Source organism: Anabrus simplex, chromosome 2, assembly GCF_040414725.1.
Source record: "Anabrus simplex isolate iqAnaSimp1 chromosome 2, ASM4041472v1, whole genome shotgun sequence".
NCBI lineage: Eukaryota > Metazoa > Arthropoda > Insecta > Orthoptera > Tettigoniidae > Anabrus > Anabrus simplex.
Window position 1 is genome coordinate 610,218,093 of NC_090266.1, and position 23,411 is coordinate 610,241,503.

General features: G+C 39.9%; 1 protein-coding gene across 2 annotated transcripts in view; it reads right to left on the reverse strand.

Moving 5' to 3' along the window:
• The window catches only part of Chpf (Chondroitin polymerizing factor), a 213,071-nt gene that overhangs the window by 32,482 nt on the left and 157,178 nt on the right, over window positions 1–23,411 (reverse strand). The gene's annotated exons all lie outside the window — the stretch shown is intronic.

Genomic DNA, 23,411 nt, shown 5'->3' on the forward strand with positions numbered 1-23,411 from the left:
TGCTGGCAGCTCAGAGTCTGGATGAATCTTGAAGAATCCTACTTTCAAGAAACAATTTGAGTTAGTACTCTACTTCAAAAGCCTTCCAAGACTTTGGAATGATGTGAAGTGCATCCAGCATTGAAATTTTAAATAATGATGGATCCTTTCCAGCATCCATGAGGAATTAAATTCTTTGCACCAGGTTCTTCCTATAAAGTGACTAAAAGGACTGGATAACCCCTAAATCCATAGGCTGACACTTGCTTTTGCAATTATCAGGCAAAAATTCTAACTGCAAGTTCCTCAAATAAACACCCATGGGATGTGCAAGAGAGCATCCAGAGCAGCCAACTGCTGTCAAAAAAAATCCGAGGTCATCCAAGTTTTGCAGTTGGTAATGATTGCACATACTTGAAGCAACAAGGCTTTCTAGATTTCCCTATTGCAATGGGGTGGAGCTTTCCAGGGCCGTTAGCATTGGCTCCCAACATCATTGTGAGCCCCACCATGACATTTATCCTCTTTGAATGCCAAAGGCTTGCGGGGCAACATACTGAAAATCAGTCCAGTTTCATATAGATTAAAAAAAAGTTCCTGGGTTCAGATTTGTTGGTCAGTTCCTGCAATCACTGACTGATCCATTGTCCCACAGTTATGTTACTAACTGCATTTCATTCTCCCACAAACAATATTATAGGTTATATTATGCCCTTTCCTGGCTGAATGGTCAGCGTACTTCCCTTCGGTTCAGAGGGTCCCGGATTCGATTCCCTAGTAGGTCAGGGATTTTAATCGCTTCTGATTAATTCTTCTGGCTTGGGGACTGGGTGTTTGTGTCCGTCCCAACACTCTTCTCTTCATACTCAGGCAACATAATACACTCCAACCACCACAGAAACATGCAATAGTGATTACATCCCTCCATATAGGGTTGGCATCGGGGAGGCCAACTGGATGTAAAATAGGGCAAAATCCACATGTGCAACGCAGTTCGCACCCGTGATCCCACAGGTGTGGGAAAAGTGGTACGAAAAGAAGAAGAAGAAGATTATGCCTTTTCCTAAATTGGTCAGTTATTCTTTGACAGATGTACTGCCCCAGTTGAACTCCCCGCCTGGCAGCGTCTTTGAATCGGATCACGTGAGAGAGTAATTTGCACGGACGTGGTCACGCCACCACGCGCGTGCGCAGGGAAGAATCCCAGACGCACAACGACGACACGACGGACGAGGGTCCGCGAGCACGACGCATCCTTAACACGCTTGGCTTGATCCAGTCACAGAACGCACTGAAATTTACAATGCCAATAATCTTAACCACTTTACATGCATTTTCCCTTAAGAGCACACCACCAATTGGAATGGCTGCAGCTCTTGAAGTTTTAAACCTTCCCTATACTATATTTCCCAATTCCTCGTATTTGGAATATGACTTACTTTTTAGTTTGGTCTGCATTCTGAAGCATTTGGTGATATGCTTCATCTGTTTTTTGCCATTGTATCCAGCATGGATACATAGAGAGCTGCAACTCGCGTGCCAGTGCAATAATGAATCAACTTTTCCCAAGATTTGAACCTTTTCTTCCATAGTGAAAGTTTTCCTTCTATTTCCTGCCATTATTAGTCAGAAAAGCAAACACCAACAATAAAGCAATAACAAAGAAGAATAAACAAATGACACGACAAGAAGATCGCAGCAAATGACTCTGACCGCACGACTCTGATAAGAACAAAAACGTACAACAAAAATACCGTATATACGCAAATAATACATGCCACTGAATAATCTGCACAACCTAATTTCAGGAGAGAATTTAAAGAACAAAATAAATTAGGCTTTGTAATTTGTTTTATTTGCAAAAAAATTAATCCTACATTATGTAGACCTACTCCAAAAGGTTACTATTTTCTCACCTATGCAAACATCAAATAATGGAAATGTTTTTAGGCTTAGAAGACAAAATAATTTTCTCTTTCTTCCACAATGTTCAGAATTTGAATTAATGCTTTCCCATTAAAATTATTAACCATTGCTTTGTTTATGGTCTCTCTTTAAAGGTCTAACAGGTACGTCCAACATCTTCCAAAAATATGCTTTACTGTCCACCAAAATGGCGTCGTTCTTCCACCCATATGGCGTACACTGGTTGCCCAGTTATGGTGTCAGTTATTGTCCATGTGAATTTCAGATATACCCCCCTTCCCTCAGCCCCAAAACACATACATTTTAACATAAATTTGTTAGGCAGGCCTCATCAGAATTGCCATGCGGTTTCCGTAAATTTGTTAAGTAGGCAACCCACTCATCAGAATAGGCATGCAGTTTGCGTAGCTTCCCCAGATATTCGTAAATGGCTAGTTTCGACCACGGGTAGTAAAGTGTGTGCTGTCCAGTTTGGTCACCATGCCGTGGTTACTCAAAGGGCCATAGGTTAGTTGCAACACCATTTTACTTTGATTTTTCCCATCTCAAACAGCCTGATGTGGAGTAAGTGAAGGGAAGTATAAAATGTCGCAAACGTAAATTAGAGGATTTTTATACATTATAAGCATAGGAGATCTGAGGGTCCCAATTAAAAAAACATTGTAAATGGAAAAACACTGAATATGGGAACGTAAAAGCGGGGTAATACTGTATTACAAACGTGTTAAAACATCAAAATACACTGAATTTCAAGAAAACCGCCAAGAAGAGAATTGGCAAACGAATAGAGAACATTTATCTTCCATGAGAGAATGATCATAAGTAGCGTATTTTGAGGGATTCACCAGCGTCCTCTTCCTCACGCCTGAGGAGCAGGCCTTATTCCCGTGGTGACGTCACACCTAACTTAACCTAACTTAATGCTAGCTGAGTGCAGGCTCAAATTTACGCTGACCATGTGTACAGGCTTAACCTTACGCTGGCCATGTGTTAACCAAACCTAATTGGCTGCCCTTCCCTACACCAGCTCGTAGGTTTCAGGCGCAAGGTCTATTTCAGTGAGGAGTCTCGGCTAAGTGCGCAGGCTTAACCTAACATGGCTAAGAGTGCAGGCTTAACCTTATTCTGAATTAACCTAACTGGCTGCCCTTTCCTAGACCAGCTCGTAGGCTTCAGGTGCAAGGGCTTATCCTCACCTTGACACTTTATGCTCTCTCATTAATGAACCATTCTTTTAAATTGTTGTTAGAAATTTGCAATATCACGGTCGTTAGCCTAGTGTACTTAGAATTTGTTTGATAACCTGTGCTACTGTGGTAACTGTAGTAGTGTGTTAAAATGTACTCGTGATAGGGAGGGGGATGAAAACAACCCTTAACTTAAACATTCAATATCTCCTCAACTGAGAATTGCAGAAAACAGATTTTTAAATAAAATTTATTAAAAATTATCTTCTAACCGGTGATATAAATCAACTCATTCCTGACTGTTTATTTTTTAAGTCTTGGGGTAAAATAAGGATACTCTAAATGACGTTTAGAGTAAAAAATGTTGGGGTGAAAACAATCCTTTACTTAAAAATTCATTATCTTCTGAACCACTAGTTGCAGAAAACTGATTTTTAGCACAGAATTTATCAAAAATAATCATCTAACTGGTGATATATATCAACTTGTGCCGACTATTTCTTTTCAATGTTTTGGGGTAAGAAAGAATTTCTAATGTTCAAGATGTATAGGATGATACTTTAAATGATGTTTGGAGTAAAACATGTAGGGGTGAAAACATCCCTTAAATTAAAAATTAATTATCTCCCCAACCAGCCGTGGTAGAAAACTGTTTGTGAGCTTAAAATATTTTGTTTTACCTTTACATAACATTGCTCTTTATTCATATGTTTGGAAACATGGGGTAGGAGTGCTTAGAAAATACTTGATGATGATGCTTGTTGTTTAAAGGGGCTTAACATTGAAGGTCATTAGAAAATAACAGATTTTATATTTATATAATTTATCCTAAGCATGCTCTTATAGGACTAACTCTACTTCAAGGATGATGTTTGTATGCTTTAGCCAATTCTGTTATGATGAGCAGCTGCTAATGAGCAATGGCTTATGAGCAAGGGCTAAGGGGCAGGAGGGCTAATGAGGAGTTGCTTATGAACTGTTGTTAATGAGCAATGGCTAATGAGCAGTGGCTTATGATCAATCACTAATGAGCATGGGCTAATGTGTAGGGCATAATGAGTTGTCACAACAGACATGATAAATTTGCATTGCATTCTTTACTAGTGAGGTGTTATATGAGAGCTTAAAACTGCATGTCTTACTCGTAAGGAATGTACTGTGCCAGCATTCCCACGCTCTTATCTAAGAGTATAATGTTTTTCAAAACACAAGATATGACAGCGGATGGCAAATGTAGGAGGGGGAGGAGGGCAAAAAAGATCAAGTGTCAGACACACAGTGATTACATGCACATGTTTAGACATGATCGCTAACGGGGTCTCTCTTGTGAACTTAATTCTTTATATATGCAGTAGCGGCAATGAGGGGGCGAGGGGGAGCAGTCCCCCCACTTCTGACGAAAGCTTACAATTTATTCCATTTTATCTGACTGAAACTAGAAATTATTAAAACAAGCAATTTGTACAAGCCCTATTATCTTATCAGCTAATTATTTCCTTCATATTATTTTATTATCAACAAAATTATTAGCGGAAATACACACAAAATGTCATTCGTCGTGGCTAACCGATTTGTATAGTGCAACAGCAAGTAGTGGACACTTTGCATGTACTGTGAGGAAGGGTAGTAAGGACATTTTTTTTGCCAAGGTCATGGGCACTGAGGGATGATTCACCCGCTTGCCACACACATTCGTCGTCCGGCAGTCTCTTTAGTTTCTGTTGGTTTCTAAGTGTGTAGTCGAATGCTAAACGATTTTTAATATTATAATCACGCCATATTAATTGCAATACACGTGTAATATTGTTCCTTTGGTGAAAGTTTTATTGTATGGTATTGAATCAAAATCCCAAAAAAGGATTACTACCCCAGTGAATTTGGTAAACTGTCAATCTTTACCTCCCTGTTAAAATTCGCTCAGAAAGCATAAAAACTTACCATTTTGTAGTTTTGATGTTTCCCCCCACCTGCTATATCTCACAAACCCGGGTATTTTTGTTGTCTGTACATTTCTTTGCCCCCCCCCCCACTTCTAATTCCCGATCGTGGCTACTGTATATATGTTATGAGTAGAAATATATTATTTACTTGACATGATACTGTGCTAGAGAGTTGTCAGTTTTTAGTTCATTATGACAAGAACATTGATAGTTAATGTGCAAGGTTTGTAAAGTGAATGGAAACTAATTTGTGTTTAAGGAGGTAGCTGTGTTGGATTGCACTGTATTGTGGGAGCCAAATGCCATGGGTTTAGTATTTAGCCCACCTTTCCCTTAGTGTTTGCAAACAGATGAATATAAAAAGCAGATGCAATGGATTAAAAATAATTTAGGACTGCAGTGGGAAGAAAAGAGGTATTCCATATCACTTTCTAGTTATGATTATGAATGCTTATTTGTCAGGAGCAGATCTAGTGTTTGTGAAGAGGTGTGAAAAGAAGGAATGATTATCACGTACATGTAAAGTTATTGATCTGCATGATTTAAGGTGTCCATAATTTCAAACTCTTCTTGAAGAGCGTAGTGTCGAAACAATGAAACCTTTATATCGTGTGTATATGCTCTTTGATTGGTCGTGTTGCAATACATACTGGAAGTGCACGACCTATGTAAATTGCAGTGTTCAAAACTCATCAGTGAGAAAGAAACATTGGTGAAGACATCATGTCATTCCTGTCTGATACTAGTGTAACACTGTTGAATTGGCGATCGTACAGTTTTATGCTTGCAATAAGATATTACACACTTTTACTGATGAAGAGCTGAGGCATTGCCAAATGCATTTCAGTGAATGTAGCTGTGAATTCCTTAAAGATGATCTGGGAGAAAGTGCTTCATGACTGGATGCAAGATCCTGTTCTGAGGGAACTTCAAACATGTAGTCTACCATCATCAACAAGTGTATCTAAGAGACCCTCTGTGAGACAATGTTATATGTGTCAACTGATTAAACTCCATCAAGAACCTATATCTAACGAGTTGACTTCGCTTATGAACATTTATCATGGCTACAAAGACAGCAAACAAGCAAACGCAAAAGAGACATGCATCGAGGAAGCATGCTGGGCATGGGCTTATCAATAAAGCAACTGAGCTTCTTTCACTTGAGCTTCATCCTCCAAGCTACCAATACTGTGGCCCTGGCATTCAACTCAGTGTTCGCTTAGAGCGTGGTAATCCTGGTATTGATATGTTGGATGCTGCCTGCAAAGAACATGGCCTTGCTTATTGTGCTAGTAAACAAGAAAACAAACCTGAACTGAGACATGTAGCTGATTAAATTCTGCTTTGTAAAGCTATCCGGCTTGTGACATCACCTAATGTTACAGTTGCTGAGAAGATAGCAGTGCTTGTTTTTGCCGGTGCAAGGAAAGGGAAACTTTTGCTGGGTACAAACATTAGAAGATGAAGACAGCAGAGAAAATCTTAGAACTAAAGATGATGTACCAAAAAGTGTACACTTGCTAAAAAATAAATATGCTTAGTGAGACATAATGCAGTGTTGCTTGATATTGTGTTTCTACGTTAATCCTACTCTACTCCAATTCCTAACTAATGATGTTCACTAACAAGTTTAATTTTGAGGACAGACAGAGGTTCTAGAATATAAGAAAGGTACATCAGCGTTTTCTAAAGCACATCCTATTAATAAATCCATGAATTGAAGTAGTTAATAAAACCAAGCCATCTGACATACAGTTTATTACCAAGACGGCGAATAACACGTTTGATTAAATAGTGATCAGGATATCTTGTTTTCTGCAGCTCTTCAATGTAGAATGCTTCTGCGATAGGCTGTCCTGAAAGGTTGTGAAATAAACAGGTAACTGGATTAGTAATGTTAACACTATTAATTTAACAAATTTTTGTGCCCCATTGAGTGATTTATACTTTTGTGAAGACAGACTTGTCTTTTCTGATAGGAACAAAATCAGCTTTTTGGAATCGACGGCGAAGTGGATCAGCTGTTTTGTTTACATAATAAACAGCATCTAAGCATGGTGTATTCTTGGTAATAAGACGTGGCTTTGTGCGGATGGTGAGATGAGGCGTATCCTTGTAGGTAGACACAAATCTAGGTAGCAGATCAATCCAGCAATAAGAACATTGAGCTGTACATTCTCGTCACATCATTGTCTTGAGTGTCCGATTAAAGCATTCTACAACACTTGCCTTGAGATTGCCGCACGTAGATTAGTGATGAACGCCGAGTGATTTGAGATATGATAAAACACTGTTGTAAAACTCTTTACCTTGATGAGTTTGAAGCCATTGGCAGTGTTTTGATTGTTGAACCATGCGTCTGAAAGTGTCTTTGACTTGAGCTGCTGTCTTAGAATGCAGGGGTTCTGCAAAAGCAAACTTAGAGTACACACTGATAACAGTAGGTAAATAATTATACCCTTTGTGGCTAAAGGCATAAGAATCATTCACACTATTGCTATAGTTCTTTCTACGTGTAATAACATATCTGCGACGGTAGGTGCGATGAGCTGGTTTATGTAACAGGCGAGGTCTTGCCTTGAGTAGCCATTACTCAATAATACCTGCATGACGTAATTCCTCCTCTATTTCTAGAATCTCTGATTCGTGATTCGTGTGGCCAGCATCATGAGAGGCTCTTAGCAGTTGGAAACATTCTACGAGTAGGTTGGGGTCATTCCGGTATCTTATGTCTAAATATGGCAACAGAGGTTTATGGATAACACTGGGACCACGTGCAGACAGTGGATGTGATGGAAACAGCTTATAAATAAACTCTCGAAACTTGCGACTCCTATTTGCACTTACAGCTTCTGTTCTCTTGTAATTACCTTGAGTAGCATTAGTAGCAAAAAGAATCAAGCAATACTTCTCACCATCATGTGGCATAATTATATTCTTGTCGACTTTCCAAGAAAAGAGGAGTTCTATGAGTCCTTCAGTAGGTTTATAGGCGACACCTTTTACAATGAAACTGTCCCTGTTAATCTTAACATCAGCATCACCTATACGAAAACAGTCATCTTCATAGTGAATACCGTAGGTTGTGATGGTGCATCTTGAAAAGAGTTTTTCTATGTAAGGAGCAAAGAATGAACCATAGATGTTTTTAATATAGTTTTTAACTGATCACAATACTCTGGTATGTTCATAACCTCAGACATGGAAGGTAGATCTTGTTTTAATGTAGTAGGTGTTTCTCCAATAACATCTGTAGTTAAAAACTTCACTTGCTTGCACGGTAAAAAGACGCCAAGATCTTCCTCCTCCTCTTCATCCTCTTCCTCATCATGCATCTCCTCTTCCTGCTTCTCCTTATCTCTCCTTATCTCGAGTTGGTGCAGACGATGAAAAAAATCTCTTTTAGAGGTATACTGTGTTGCGTTTTAAGAAATAAATCAGTATCTGCTTGAATATGTTTAAGCTCTTTAAATTTACATGCAATATTGTTTCGGGCAGGAATAATACTTTGCGTAATCGATTTGTTTGATGTTGACATGATGTCGGTTTCAGATCAAGTGCTGCCTGTAACAGCTGTGTTGATGTTTATAAGTATGCTATTTGAAGAGGTAACGAGTGGGAGTAAAAGATTTGTCTTGCTGCATCCCGAAGGTCCAGTAACGATACATCAAATGGAAAAGGGAAACAATGATCCATGACAACTTTGTATAGTTGCAACAGAACTAGATAGGAGATGTGACGCTATATCACTAACAGGTAGTGCCTCATGCTGCTTTATAATCTTCATGCTAACTGAATGAAGAAGTAGTGTATGATAAGTATATATAACGAATGAGACAACAAGTAACTACTAGTTTGTAATGAGAGTAGGATGGTGAAACAAAGATATCCCAATGTTATGATGAATAAGAAGAAAGAGAAGAAGAAGAAGACTGTAGGATGGAAAGCAATTTTTAAAGGCAGGGTGAAAAGCTATTCAAGGAGAATACTATCCACGAGTAGTTATCACTAAGGCTCTACGCGCAGTAAGAGAGAGAATTTCTCCTAAGAGTACAGCTATGTTTTGCAAACATGCATTATTTGCTGTACTAGCGGCTTTGGGATCTCTGCTAGGTGGCACTAGCTCTGTAGCAAGAACTGTCCAGGCTGTAGAAGAGACAAAGCAGCAGTTAAAATAAAGTGCACATCATAATAAGATGATGGAGGCAATTGCATTGCAAGGTAAAGGTGTACACATGAAGCTATCACCATACAAGCAAGGCCTCGGTATCTACATATCACCAAAAACATCTACTGAATGCACTTCCCCATCGATCTCTTACCCACAAAGAAGTTGCTATGTTTGCTGAACAACTAGGCATCCACTATTTTCGCAGTGTGTTTATGTGAAGTCAGCTACCAGCATAGCCACGTCAACACGAGAGTGCTGTGATCACCTTAAAGAGCAGTCATGGGCCTGGAACTCATTATGTTGCCTACATAAAATGTAAATCTAAGGTAGGGTATTTCGATAGTTATAGAGACTTACCACCTCCATTTGAGCTCATACGCTATTTCGGAAGAAGTGCAGTCATTGTTTAGAATAAAAACCAAGCACAAAATTTAAATACACGCACGTGCAGTCGACTATGTCTAATATTCCTATATGAAACCCACACTACAGACAAAGAACATCAGTGTACACGTGATGTCCAACATTGCAAGGACACCTACCATTCGTGGAGAAGGACCTGAAACAACTCAAGACTTTAATCCACCGATCACATTCAATCAGCCCCATAGTCTCGAACTAGAATCATTTGAAAGCTACAATAAAATCCATAACATGCGAGATGGTATAAACAAGTTCTATTAAGATGAGTATGTGCTAACGCTACCACCAGGCACATGTTCTGTACACAATATTCATGACTACAATGAAACTGTGTTAATTGAACAGTATGATGATAGGAATAATAATTACAAGTTCTCTCTTACACTGCAGAACATCACACAAATGCGTTATAGGGTCTTCTTTCAAGTTTGACTTTAAATCACAACCTGATTCGATTGGACCATTGCTCAGATTTACATCAAGACAACTCAAACCGAATATATGTCATGAATCTGAACAACCTATAACACTTCAATGACCATCACGCAAGCATTACGTGTAGTATTATTACAGGCTTGTATAGTAATCAACAACCTTTGCATGTCCTGCATGACTTTATCATTACAGAAGAAAGTGGTTATAGAATTCGTGAAATACCATAGTATTGCTTTATCATCCTGTGACTGTAACACACATTAGTGACATCACCCTTAGGGTTATTAAAAAAACATAATCAGCTCTTTCATTCGGACCATCATACATATGTAGCTTACAAGCTTCATCTTAAACCAGTATGAAACGAATCTATAAAACGCAGTGTACATCAAGAGACATACCACATGTTTGCGAAGAGTCACAGAGTTAACAGATGAGCATAGGCAAATTCTTCAAGACTTAGGTTATACACTACTACAGCAATATGTTTAACAAGATGCTAATTGCTAAACATTATCATTATAAGCACGACAGATACTCAAGAAGGTATAGTATGAAGCGAGTTCCATTCTTATCAACCTTTTACATAAGAATGACCTAATAACAATGATGAAATTCACTTCTTTATCAATCAACCAGATATATACACCCTACCTCATGAAAGTTACCTTTATATTGAAGCACGCATAGATAAGGCGGATGGGAGTGGCCCGAGCACATTTCAACTAAACAATGGTGGTCTAGCCTTTCTCTTTACTATGAAGTAAATAGTGTAGAAATAGATCTATCAAAGAAAGCTGGTCTTACAAGTGCAATGAAACTCTACCCATCTTTTAGCACTGCAGAAAGTAATATCTTACGTATGGCAGGATGGTGTCCAAAAGCTTCTAACAACTGGATGATTACAGAGGATGGTACATTTACAGGCATGCTGTTATTAAAACATATTCTTGGCTTCACTGAAGACTATACACATATTATATTTAACGCAAAACAAGAGCTAATTTTGATTTGTGACTGAAATGATTACAATGCTCTTAAAGCAGCACAAACACTAGTAGATTCGAAAATTACCCTTCAACGTATATCCTGGAGGATTCCACATATAACATTATCTGTTCAAGAAAAACTTTGATTGCCCAAGATTGTAGAAAATGATACACCGTTACCTATATGTTTTTGAAGTTGGGAGTTGCATGAGTATCCTGTTTTACCACCTACAAATAAGCATAGCTGGGCCGTAAAAACATCTTGTTTTTACCAAAAAGCCTCTGTACATTATTTGCAGATTTCAAACTCGTCAGAAACTCAACCATGAGACAGATAGCTCTCGGTTTGATCACTGCAAATTAAGAAGTATTAGGCTCTACCTCCACGGAATTACTTATCCCTACGAAAACATGGACATTAATTTCGAGAAAAATAAATTTGGCTCGCTCTGAGATGTTTTGTAAATTCCAATAATCGTATTGCCAGAAAGAAGATCACCCGCTATGTTCTCTTGAAGAATTTAAAAGTGAAGCACCAGTTCTAGTTATAGACTGCTCTTATCATGAATAATCTATAAAAGATTCTCTGTCAATATTCATTTAGTATTTGAAACATTTGAAAACATTCCTGCTAGCACTACAATCTACTGTCTTATTATTCACATGACTGATGTCGCTTACCATTCACCAACGAATATTGTTACAAGACTATAAATAAGGAAAGGTCTACATCATTATCATCAGTGTGTGCAAAAATTATGGAACAGAAAGAAGAAAAAGACTGCACAGTTACAACCAATCGTCTTGATAACAAACAACCTGCAAATGTGCAACCTGTTAGCCTAGCAGCACGACTAATACGCTACATCTTAGTTATCTCTCTCAAGTAAGTGAGGCTATTAAGATGGTTTTTTTTTTGCTAGGGGCTTTACGTCGCACCGACACAGATAGGTCTTATGGCGACGATGGGATAGGAAAGGCCTAGGAGTGGGAAGGAAGCGGCCGTGGCCTTAATTAAGGTACAGCCCCAGCATTTGCCTGGTGTGAAAATGGGAAACCACGGAAAACCATTTTCAGGGCTGCCGATAGTGAGATTCGAACCTACTATCTCCCGGATGCAAGCTCACAGCCGCGCGCGTCTACGCGCACGGCCAACTCACCCGGTATTAAGATGTTATATAAACATCAAACCTTACATCGAAAGGCAAAGCATCTTATTCAGTGTTTACCCCCAAGCTTTTTGTCTACATACTCTGCTAACAACGTAGATATTTTTTGGGACATCCTACCACCACAGTAAGATGTCAAGCGATGTCACTGCATGCAGACATTGTTAACATTACAACCACCAAGGTGAAAATGGTAGCGATGATTGGGATGGACCTAATCCGAAGATTGTAAACAGTGGACAATGTATGTGTAAACTTGCACTTATAATATATGCTGTAGTTGATGGTGACTCTGAAGGAAACTAGACACATTGATATCACCAAGGTAAGAACTGCAACAGTTCCTTTGCAAAGCAATATTTCCAACACTTAATTTCATAAACAATAATTATTATGTTAAAATTCAATGTTGCAGGGGCTTCATGAGCATGCTACGCCTTCGCAGTAAGATGTCAAGGAGTATAGCAATGACATTACAACGGTTGTAGTAATAGTTTACATAATTTTGTAATAATAAACATTAAAGATTTAATTAAATTTAAAATGTTCTACTTATTTTGCCTCCTCTCACCTATTTTCCTAGTCATCACTGTTTTGATTATGATAATGCTTGTTGTTTAAAGGGGCCTAACATCTAGGTCATCAGCCCCGAATGGTACAAAATGACATTTAAAAGTCCAAAATCCTACACTGATCAGAATTCAAAACATGAGGACGAAGAATGAATAGATGAATATGAATTTAAAACAATCAGTGGATCCGACCTGCAATGTCCCATATTCCCAGAAACTAATGTTAAACAATAGTATTACAGACCAAGGGACTGCTTCTAAAGCACAATACTGAATCAATGATGCTTGTAGTCTAAAGGGGTCCAAAATCAAAGTCATCGGCCCCTCATAATGGTACTTATCGCTAGGAAAGTAGAACCAGGGTATTTGACATGTTGCGGTACTAATCAAAAGTAGCGTAGACTCACAGTATTCTACACATTATGGTACTTCTCACAGGTAATGTAATGCACACACGTAACACATACCTATGGTGTTTCTCACATTGCAGCACCATTTAGAGGCAACGCAAACCTACGGTGTTCATCACGTAAGTGTACTAACCACAGGGACTCGTACTATCCCGTGGTGTTCCTCACATTGTGGGTACTAATCATAGGCAAGGCAGAACCATGGTGTCGCTCATATAGTGGTACTAATCACAGGTACTGTAAAAGCCGACATCATATACTGTCGCTACTAATCACAAACCTATTATGTACATAACATAGTGGTACTACGCACAAGTGTTCCGCGTGGTGGTACTAATTACAAGTAGTCTCATGGTTCTAATTCGATCATCTCTTGATCGCCCCTTTTAGTCGCCTCTTACGACAGGCAGGGGATACCATGGGTGTATTCTTCATCACTGTTTTATATCTAAGATGTAAGCTAAGGCACTTCTAGTCCTCTCCCAAGCTCCTGAGCCTTGTTCGCCTCCTTAGCTCGAGTAGTAGTGTTTATTTACTTCATGTACACTGCATAAAGTTTGAATCCTGAACCCAGGAGGTGAATATTTTTATTAAACCTTGCACAAGATAGTCTAGAGAGCTAGAGCCTATTAGGGAACAAGTATGAACATGTACTGTACATTAAAGGTAAGATGTCAAGGAGTATGCAGATTAAGTTGTGAGTGTAATCTCCACCACCACCTCACCCTAAAGCAGGTAATCCTCAGAGGAAATGGTAAAAAGCAGGTGATCCTTGGAGGAGATGATGAGAAGCAGATGATCCTCAGAGGAGATGATGAAAAGCAGTTGATCCTAAGAGGAAATGGTGAGAAGCAGGTTATTCTCAGAGGAAACAGTGAGAAGTAGGTTATCCTCAGAGGAAACTGTGAGAAGCACGTTATCCTCAGAGATGGTGAGAAGCAGGTTAACCTCAGAGGAAATGATGAGAAGCAGGTTATCCTCAGAAGAGATAGCAAGAAGCAGGTTATCCTCAGAAGAGATGGTGAGAAGCAGGTAATCCTCAGAGGAGACGGTGAGAAGCAGGTTATCCTCAGAAGAGATGGTGAGAAGCAGGTTCCTCCTACTACATGTGCTAACTGCTGTCATATCGTTTGTCTAGTAAAACATAGTACTCTTAGATAAGAGCGGTGGGAATGTGCACCTGCAGTCTATACATGCCACCTACCATTGTTTCTTATCTCATGCATCCTGCATAAAGTTTGAATCTGTAACCTAGGAGGCAAATATTTTATTAAACATTGCCTTTTAGCAAAAACGTCTAAACATGGCCATGTGATCGCTGCGTGGCTGACCTTGGTATGACCCTTGAACTAGAGTTAGTTCTATAAGAGCATTCATAGGTTAACCTACGAAGGTCGATCAAATATATACAGGATTTCTGTTCCTGAACATGAACAGTTGGTAGAACTGGCCCCACACTTCTGCTATGCTTAGGCGTGGGGAGAGCGTGCTGTTGGATATTTCCCGCCGTTTCGTCTGTAACGCTCACGATGTCGGAGCAACAGGTGAACCCCTCCAGTGCGCAACGCATAATTATAAAATTTCCTGCTCGTGAAGCAGTTACAGTGGTGGAAATTTGCCGGAGATTGAATGCAAAGTTCGGTGATCAATCATTGTCATGGACGCGTGTGTTTGCCTGGCAACACAATTGCCATCCTCAGAACAGCATTACAGACAAAAACATTTGTATGGTTAAAGACATTATTGATGATGATCGACGGGCGAGAGTATCAGAAATTGCACAACAAGTTGGAATCAGTTATGGGAGCTGTCAAGCAATCATTGCAAACGACCTATAGTTCCGTAAAGTGTGTTCCATATGGGTCCCTTGCCTTTTCACCAAAAATCTGAAGTTCATGCATACAGCTTCATCCATCGAGTTCATTCCTAAATTAGCCTTTATCTCCTAATTCTGAGTACCCATCCTGCCATTGTTCCCACCTGTTTGTACCAGCAATCATTCTTGCTACTTTCATATCTGTTACTTCTAACATATAAATAAGATATCCTGAGTCCACCAAGCTTTCATTCCCGTAAAGCAATGTTGGTCTGAAAACAGACCGACGTAAAGATAATTTTGTCTGGGAGCTGACTTCCTTCTTACAGAATACTGTTGATCGCAACTGAGAGCTCACTGCATTAGCTTTACAACACCTTGATTCAATCTCACTTACTATATTACCATCCTGGGAGAACACACAACCTAAATACTTGAAATTATCGACCTGTTCTAGCTTTGTATTACCAATCTGACATTTAATTCTGTTGAATTTCTTACCTACTGACATCAATTTAGTCTTCGAGAGGCTAATTTTCATTCCATATCATTGCACCTATTTTCAAGTTCCAAGATATTACACTGCAGGCTTTCGACACAATCTGTCATTAAGACCAAGTCGTCAGCATAGGCCAGACTGCTTACTACATTTCCACCTAACTGAATCCCTCCCTGCAATTTTATACCTCTCAGCAGATGATCCATGTAAACTACGAACAGCAAAGGTGAAAGATTAGAGCCTTGTCTAACCCCTGTAAGTACCCTGAACCAAGATCTCATTCTACCATCAATTCTCACTGAAGCCCAATTATCGTCAACATAAATGCCTTTGATTGCTTTTAATAATCTACCTTTAATTCCATAGTCCCCCAGTATAGTGAACATCTTTTCCCTCGGTACCCTGTTATATGCTTTCTCTAGATCAGTAACTTAGAAGACAAGTGGTGGTGGTGGTGGTGGTGGTGGTGGTGGTGGTGGTGGTGGTGGTGGTGGTGGTGGTGGTGGTGGTGGTGGTGGTGGTGGTGGTGGTGGTGGTGGTGGTGGTGGTGGTGGTGGTGGTGGTGGTGGTGGTGGTGGTGGTGGTGGTGGTGGTGGTGGTGGTGGTGGTGGTGGTGGTGGTGGTGGTGGTGGTGGTGGTGGTGGTGGTGGTGGTGGTGGTGGTGGTGGTGGTGGTGGTGGTGGTGGTGGTGGTGGTGGTGGTGGTGGTGGTGGTGGTGGTGGTGGTGGTGGTGGTGGTGGTGGTGGTGGTGGTGGTGGTGGTGGTGGTGGTGGTGGTGGTGGTGGTGGTGGTGGTGGTGGTGGTGGTGGTGGTGGTGGTGGTGGTGGTGGTGGTGGTGGTGGTGGTGGTGGTGGTGGTGGTGGTGGTGGTGGTGGTGGTGGTGGTGGTGGTGGTGGTGGTGGTGGTGGTGGTGGTGGTGGTGGTGGTGGTGGTGGTGGTGGTGGTGGTGGTGGTGGTGGTGGTGGTGGTGGTGGTGGTGGTGGTGGTGGTGGTGGTGGTGGTGGTGGTGGTGGTGGTGGTGGTGGTGGTGGTGGTGGTGGTGGTGGTGGTGGTGGTGGTGGTGGTGGTGGTGGTGGTGGTGGTGGTGGTGGTGGTGGTGGTGGTGGTGGTGGTGGTGGTGGTGGTGGTGGTGGTGGTGGTGGTGGTGGTGGTGGTGGTGGTGGTGGTGGTGGTGGTGGTGGTGGTGGTGGTGGTGGTGGTGGTGGTGGTGGTGGTGGTGGTGGTGGTGGTGGTGGTGGTGGTGGTGGTGGTGGTGGTGGTGGTGGTGGTGGTGGTGGTGGTGGTGGTGGTGGTGGTGGTGGTGGTGGTGGTGGTGGTGGTGGTGGTGGTGGTGGTGGTGGTGGTGGTGGTGGTGGTGGTGGTGGTGGTGGTGGTGGTGGTGGTGGTGGTGGTGGTGGTGGTGGTGGTGGTGGTGGTGGTGGTGGTGGTGGTGGTGGTGGTGGTGGTGGTGGTGGTGGTGGTGGTAGAATAAAAGAAATAATAAATTTATCTAATATACTATTAAATTAAATCATCTTGAAATAGAAGTTGAATAGTTTGTTGAAATCTGTCTATCTCTTCATCTAACCAAGCTAATTAATATATAAAAATGTCTGCTACATTGTGTCGGTCTCTGGGAACATATGGACAGGTCATCCCTCCTTCTCCGTCATCTCGGGATAGCTCCGTCGACTTCAGATAACCATCTCCAGACAGTCAGCCTTGGTCTTCTTACTGCATGATGCTGGCCATCTCTTGCGTAGTTAGGACAAAAATACAGATAAACATGGTCAGTTTCATTATTTTAGTATTCAAAGCCTTCTAACATTCATAGACGTATTGAAAAGAATGCTTCTTTCAATTAAATTCAGCTAACGCCTTGCAGATTATTAATATGTCTATGAAATTCTCAATTATAATTCTATACCAGATGAATGGAGAGTTGCTATTGTAGCCCCTGTGTATAAAGGAAAGGGTGATAGACGTAAAGCTGAAAATTACAGGCCAGTAAGTTTGACATGCATTGTATGTACACTTTGGGAAGGCATTCTTTCTGATTATATTAGACATGTTTGTGAAATTAATAACTGGTTCGATAGAAGGCAATTCGGTTTTAGGAAAGGTTATTCCACTGAAGCTCAACTTGTAGGATTCCAGCAAGGTATAGCAGATATCTTGGATTCTGGAGGTCAAATGGACTGTATCGCGATTGACCTGTCTAAAGCATTTGATAGGGTGGATCATGGGAGACTATTGGCAAAAATGAATGCAATTGGACTAGACAAAAGAGTGACTGAATGGGTTGCTATATTTCTAGAAAATAGATCTCAGAGAGTTAGAGTAGGTGAAGCTTTGTCTGACCCTGTAATAGTTGAGAGGGGAGTTCCTCAGGGCAGTGTTATCGGACCTTTATGTTTTCTTATATATATAAATGATATGAGTAAAGGAGTGGAATCGGAGGTAAGGCTTTTTGCGGATGATGTTATTCTCTATCGAGTGATAAATAAGTTACAAGATTGTGAGCAACTGCAACGTGACCTCAAAAATGTTGTGAGATGGACAGCAGGCAATGGTATGTTGATAAAAGGGGTTAAAAGTCAGGTTGTGAGTTTCACAAATAGGAAAAGTCCTCTCAGTTTTAATTACTGCGTTGATGGGGTGAAAGTTCCTTTTGGGGATCATTGTAAGTATCTAGGTGTTAATATAAGGAAAGATCTTCATTGGGGTAATCACATAAATGGGATTGTAAATAAAGGGTACCGATCTCTGCACATGGTTATGAGGGTGTTAAGGGGTTGTAGTAAGGATGTAAAGGAGAGTGCATGTAAGTCTCTGGTAAGACCCCAACTAGAGTATGGTTCCAGTGTATGGGACCTTCACCAGGATTACCTGATTCAAGAACTGGAAAAAATCCAAAGAAAAGCAGCTCGATTTGTTCTGGGTGATTTCCGACAAAAGAGTAGCATGACAAAAATGTTGCAATGTTTGGGTTGGGAAGAATTGAGAGAAAGAAGAAGAGCTGCTCGACTAAGTGATATGTAATACCAATATAAATGGTCCGTTATTGGACATTATAAATTTTCCAGCTAACTCATTCTTGGTTGCCAGCGTTTCGCCCTCGTGTGCTAGGGCAGGCTCATCAGTTGGTACCTAGCACACCTACCAATACGCTGGCTAGTGCGTACCGTGGAGGCCACTGCGTAGGCTAACTGGAGCCACCGGCAGTGCCAATGCACTGAAAGACTTTGTCTCATTACCAAAAATTGATGCCTGCTTGGCCAACAGATGATATAGATGTTGATTCCCATAGGGAATCTGAAATATTTGTCCTGAATGAGTAAATTTATAATACCAATATAAATGGTCCGTTATTGGACATTATAAATTTTCCAGCTAACTCATTCTTGGTTGCCAGCGTTTCGCCCTCGTGTGCTAGGGTGGGCTCATCAGTTGGTACCTAGCACACCTACCAATACGCTGGCTAGTGCATACCGTGGAGGCCACTGCGTAGGCTAACTGGAGCCACCGGCAGTACCAATGCACTGAAAGACTTTGTCTCATTACCAAAAATTGATGCCTGCTTGGCCAACAGATGATATAGATGTTGATTCCCATAGGGAATCTGAAATATTTGTCCTGAATGAGTAAATTTATAATACCAATATAAATGGTCCGTTATTGGATATTATAAATTTTCCAGCTAACTCATTCTTGGTTGCCAGCGTTTCGCCCTCGTGTGCTAGGGTGGGCTCATCAGTTGGTACCTAGCACACCTACCCTAGCACACGAGGGCGAAACGCTGGCAACCAAGAATGAGTTAGCTGGAAAATTTATAATGTCCAATAACGGACCATTTATATTGGTATTATAAATTTACTCATTCAGGACAAATATTTCAGATTCCCTATGGGAATCAACATCTATATCATAAGTGATATGTTCCGAGCTGTCAGCGGAGAGATGGCGTGGAATGACATTAGTAGACGAATAAGTTTGAATGGCGTTTATAAAAGTAGGAAAGATCACAATATGAAGATAAAGTTGGAATTCAAGAGGACAAACTGGGGCAAATATTCATTTATAGGAAGGGGAGTTAGGGATTGAAATAACTTACCAAGGGAGATGTTCAATAAATTTCCAATTTCTTTGAAATCATTTCGGAAAAGGCTAGGAAAGCAACAGATAGGGAATCTGCCACCTGGGCGACTGCCCTAAATGCAGATCAGTATTGATTGTTTGTTTGTTTGATTTAGCTTTCTATATCTTGTTTTCAACTGCCGTGGTTTTTATTACTTTTCTGCCAGTGACTTTGAATGATATCTGCTACTTCTGCGTGGTGTCTTGTGACGTAGCCAGTTACGTAACAATTCCCAACAAGTCGTTTCAATTTCTCAACTTATTAACAAGCGATTCTAAGCAATACTCCTGTAGCCTTGCTCTTTTCTCTTGATGTTATTCCAAATTCTTTTCTATTTGAGCCTCTTGCTATCAATACCGTCTTCCTTACGTAGTAGTATCTCGTACCGTGCAGCTTGAGGTGATTTCTTCTGGAATTTTTTTTGTAATAATAAATTTGTGACAATCCTGTATCCTTCATTCTTTTTCACCGCCTTCTTGATACTATTTCTCGGCTTAATCCTGATATGAATACAATCTTCTCGACATTGATGATTAAATTTGCGTGTCGTATTTAATTTTCTTGTGGCATAGCGTCCATATTTGTTCCAACATGTTCACTCCTAACAGTGAAATGGCATATTTATACTACGAGTAAAAAATGAAACATATATACATTATCATTATAGACCATTATGCCTTTCAGCATTCAGTCTGCAAGCCTCTGTGAATTTATTATCATAGCCACAATCCTCTATTTGCAACTAGTGCTACGGCCCCATTTAGTTCTACACCTCTAGGGGCCGATGACCTTCGATGTTAGGCCCCTTTAAACAACAAGCATCATCATCATCATCATCATCATCATCATCATCATCATCATCATCATCATCATTTCTACACCTCTTATCTTTAAATCGTTACAAACTGAGTCTAACCATTGTCGTCTTGGTCACCCTATACTACTCTTACCCTCCATAACAGAATCCATTATTCTCCTAGGTAACCTATCCTCCTCCACCCGCCTCACATGACCTCAGCACTGGAGCCGGTTTATGTGTACAGCTTCATCCTTCGAAAGGCTAATTTTCATATTATACTCATTGTACCTCTTCTCAAGGTCACATTTTGTGGTAAACACTTCAGTTTTTTTATTCAAACAGCGTCACCTAACCCAACCTAACTTAACCATATACGTACTATGGAAACGTATATCAAGCGCCAGCAGAAAAGTGAAAACTAGGGGGCGGATTTCTATTGTATGAAATATGTATGCATTTATGACCTAAAAAACATAAAAATATGACCTATAAAATTCAAAATATGACTTAATAAATAGCATCTACGTTAGACAGAAACACTTTTATTACGACTGCTACAGGCTGCAATTAATTTAGAGTTAAGAAAGTTATAATTCTTCAAAATCTTTAACCCAAAATCAACTAAAATTATTAATATATCATGAACTTGTTAAGGTTACACTGCATACTCCTACGCAAGGATGGACTCCGTGGAAGACATAAACACTACAGTTACTTTCACTGTTCAATATTCAATCAGTTTTAATTTATACACAAAACATATGTTATTTGAATGACACTTTCATACCTGATCTAGTCTCCATTACAAGAATTGTTGCAATTTATGACTACATGCATCTTAAGATTGTTGAATGAGAATCCCCTCCTGTTGTCGCTGAGTATCGTCTTGTAGCGAGAAAAACTTCTTTCGACATCACATGATGTAAGGGGAGTGTACTTGAATAGAGTTAAATCACTTGGAGAAAATTCCTGGAAATCTGCAGATGAAGGGTTTCCACAAAGAATGTCACTTATTCCATGCAGGTACATAAGTTCACTATTATTTTCCATTACATTTTCTAATTTTCTACACACCCTAGATGCTATTGTTTCTTTCGCATGCTTTAATTCCTGTTCAATGCACTTTACAACATCCAGTGCATCACTTAGTTATGCACCTGAAACTTCCAGTTGTGTGATTGCTCCAGATAAAGAATTAAAATTGGACTTTATATGTAAGCCAGGTCCGCTTTTAATGTAGTGCTTGAAAATAAATCTTGAGTGGTTTTTATGGAGGACGATTCTGCAGGATCAAAAGACGTCATGATCTTCTCCACAACATCTAAGTTGTTGTAATAGTACACTGCGGCATCAAGCCGAGTCCCCCATCGCGTTATAACTCGCTTGGGAGGTAGGGGTATTTCTGAACGTGAAGTGAAGCTTTGATAAACACTTTCTTACAGTTCGATATTAATTTATCAACTTAAGGGTAGCTACTTCTAACTTCTTCAGCTGCCCTATGCAAGGCATGTGCAAGACATGTCACATGTATCATTTTCGGGTATAGCATTTTAAGTCCCTTGGCTGCCTTCACCATATACGGAGCAGCATCAGTTACAAATAGAATAAAGTGATCTCTTTTTGTCCCGTTTGGCCACAACAGATTCAATGAATTGTCGAAGAGAACTGCAATGGTGGAATAGTTTGTCTTCTCTAGTACTTCACATGTCAGGAGGAACGTATCTCCAGGCTGGTCTTCCTTCAGCATGCCAATGATCACGTTTGCTACATATCTTCCATCCACATCTATGGTCTCGTCTATTGAAACCCATATCTTACTGTCTCCCATGCCACGCCTTATTATATCCAACATCTCTTCATAACAAGGGGTCAGATAGTCCTTCCTGAGAGTAGATTCGTTGGGAACAGGATGCTTTGTATATTTTTCAAGAAACTGTCTGAAGCTTTGGCTGTTAAGTTTCTTTAAAGGAATATTAGACGAAACCATCATCTTGCAGAGATATTGTGAAAATTGTGAATACTGTGAACTTGATGTCAGGGTTTCGAATAGCAGACGTTGCCTATTTTCGAGTGCAGAATATCTAGTTACACAATTCTTATGTTTTACAGTATTACAGGGTTGTTGCACAGAGAAGCGTTTTTGTGGCAGTAACGTTTACCTCCCACAATTTAAGGAATAATGTCACTCAATCCGTACTGAATATATTTTCACCAAACTCGCGAACAAAACTTTGCAACTTCCCACAAATCGAGACTTTCGTTTTCGGCATATTGAAAGGAACTGAATGACTGAGGCTCCCTAATGACCAAGGTCATTCAGTGTGTTGAAGGTGGAAGAGGGAAGGGTGAAGGAGAGAGAGATAAGAACAATGACAAATAACTGCAGAATTACCTCAGCTTCCGTGTAAACAATAGCCCGGTTTTCAGGAATTGACCCAGCTAGCAAACAATAGCTCCTACCTGTTAGAAACATTCCATGCACTACTTTATAATGGTTGTTCAGCAGTATATTCCAGTCTATCCTGAAAAATAATTTCTAGAGCTTATTCTGATTTTTATAAAACGAATTTCAAATGAAAATTACCAAAATATGCCATTATAATGATATTTTGTTCAAAATATGCCATAAAACTTAAGAAAGCCTAAATATGCATTTATATGCCCAATAAAACCTGTATAATTTTGATATCATGTTTGGAAATGTGTTGAAAATACAAGACTATAAGATATGATGTTATGGGAAAAAATATGACCTCATAGAAATCCGCCCCCTAATTATTATTATTATTATTATTATTATTATTATTATTATTATTATTATTATTATTATTATTATTACTACTACTTGTGAGATGTGGCTATGAAGTCGTTTACATCTATTGTCTTAGTATTATTATTATTATTATTATTATTTACATAGTTATGTCCGGAATTTATTTGGTATAAACCACAATCGTATTATTTGTGAGGTTATGT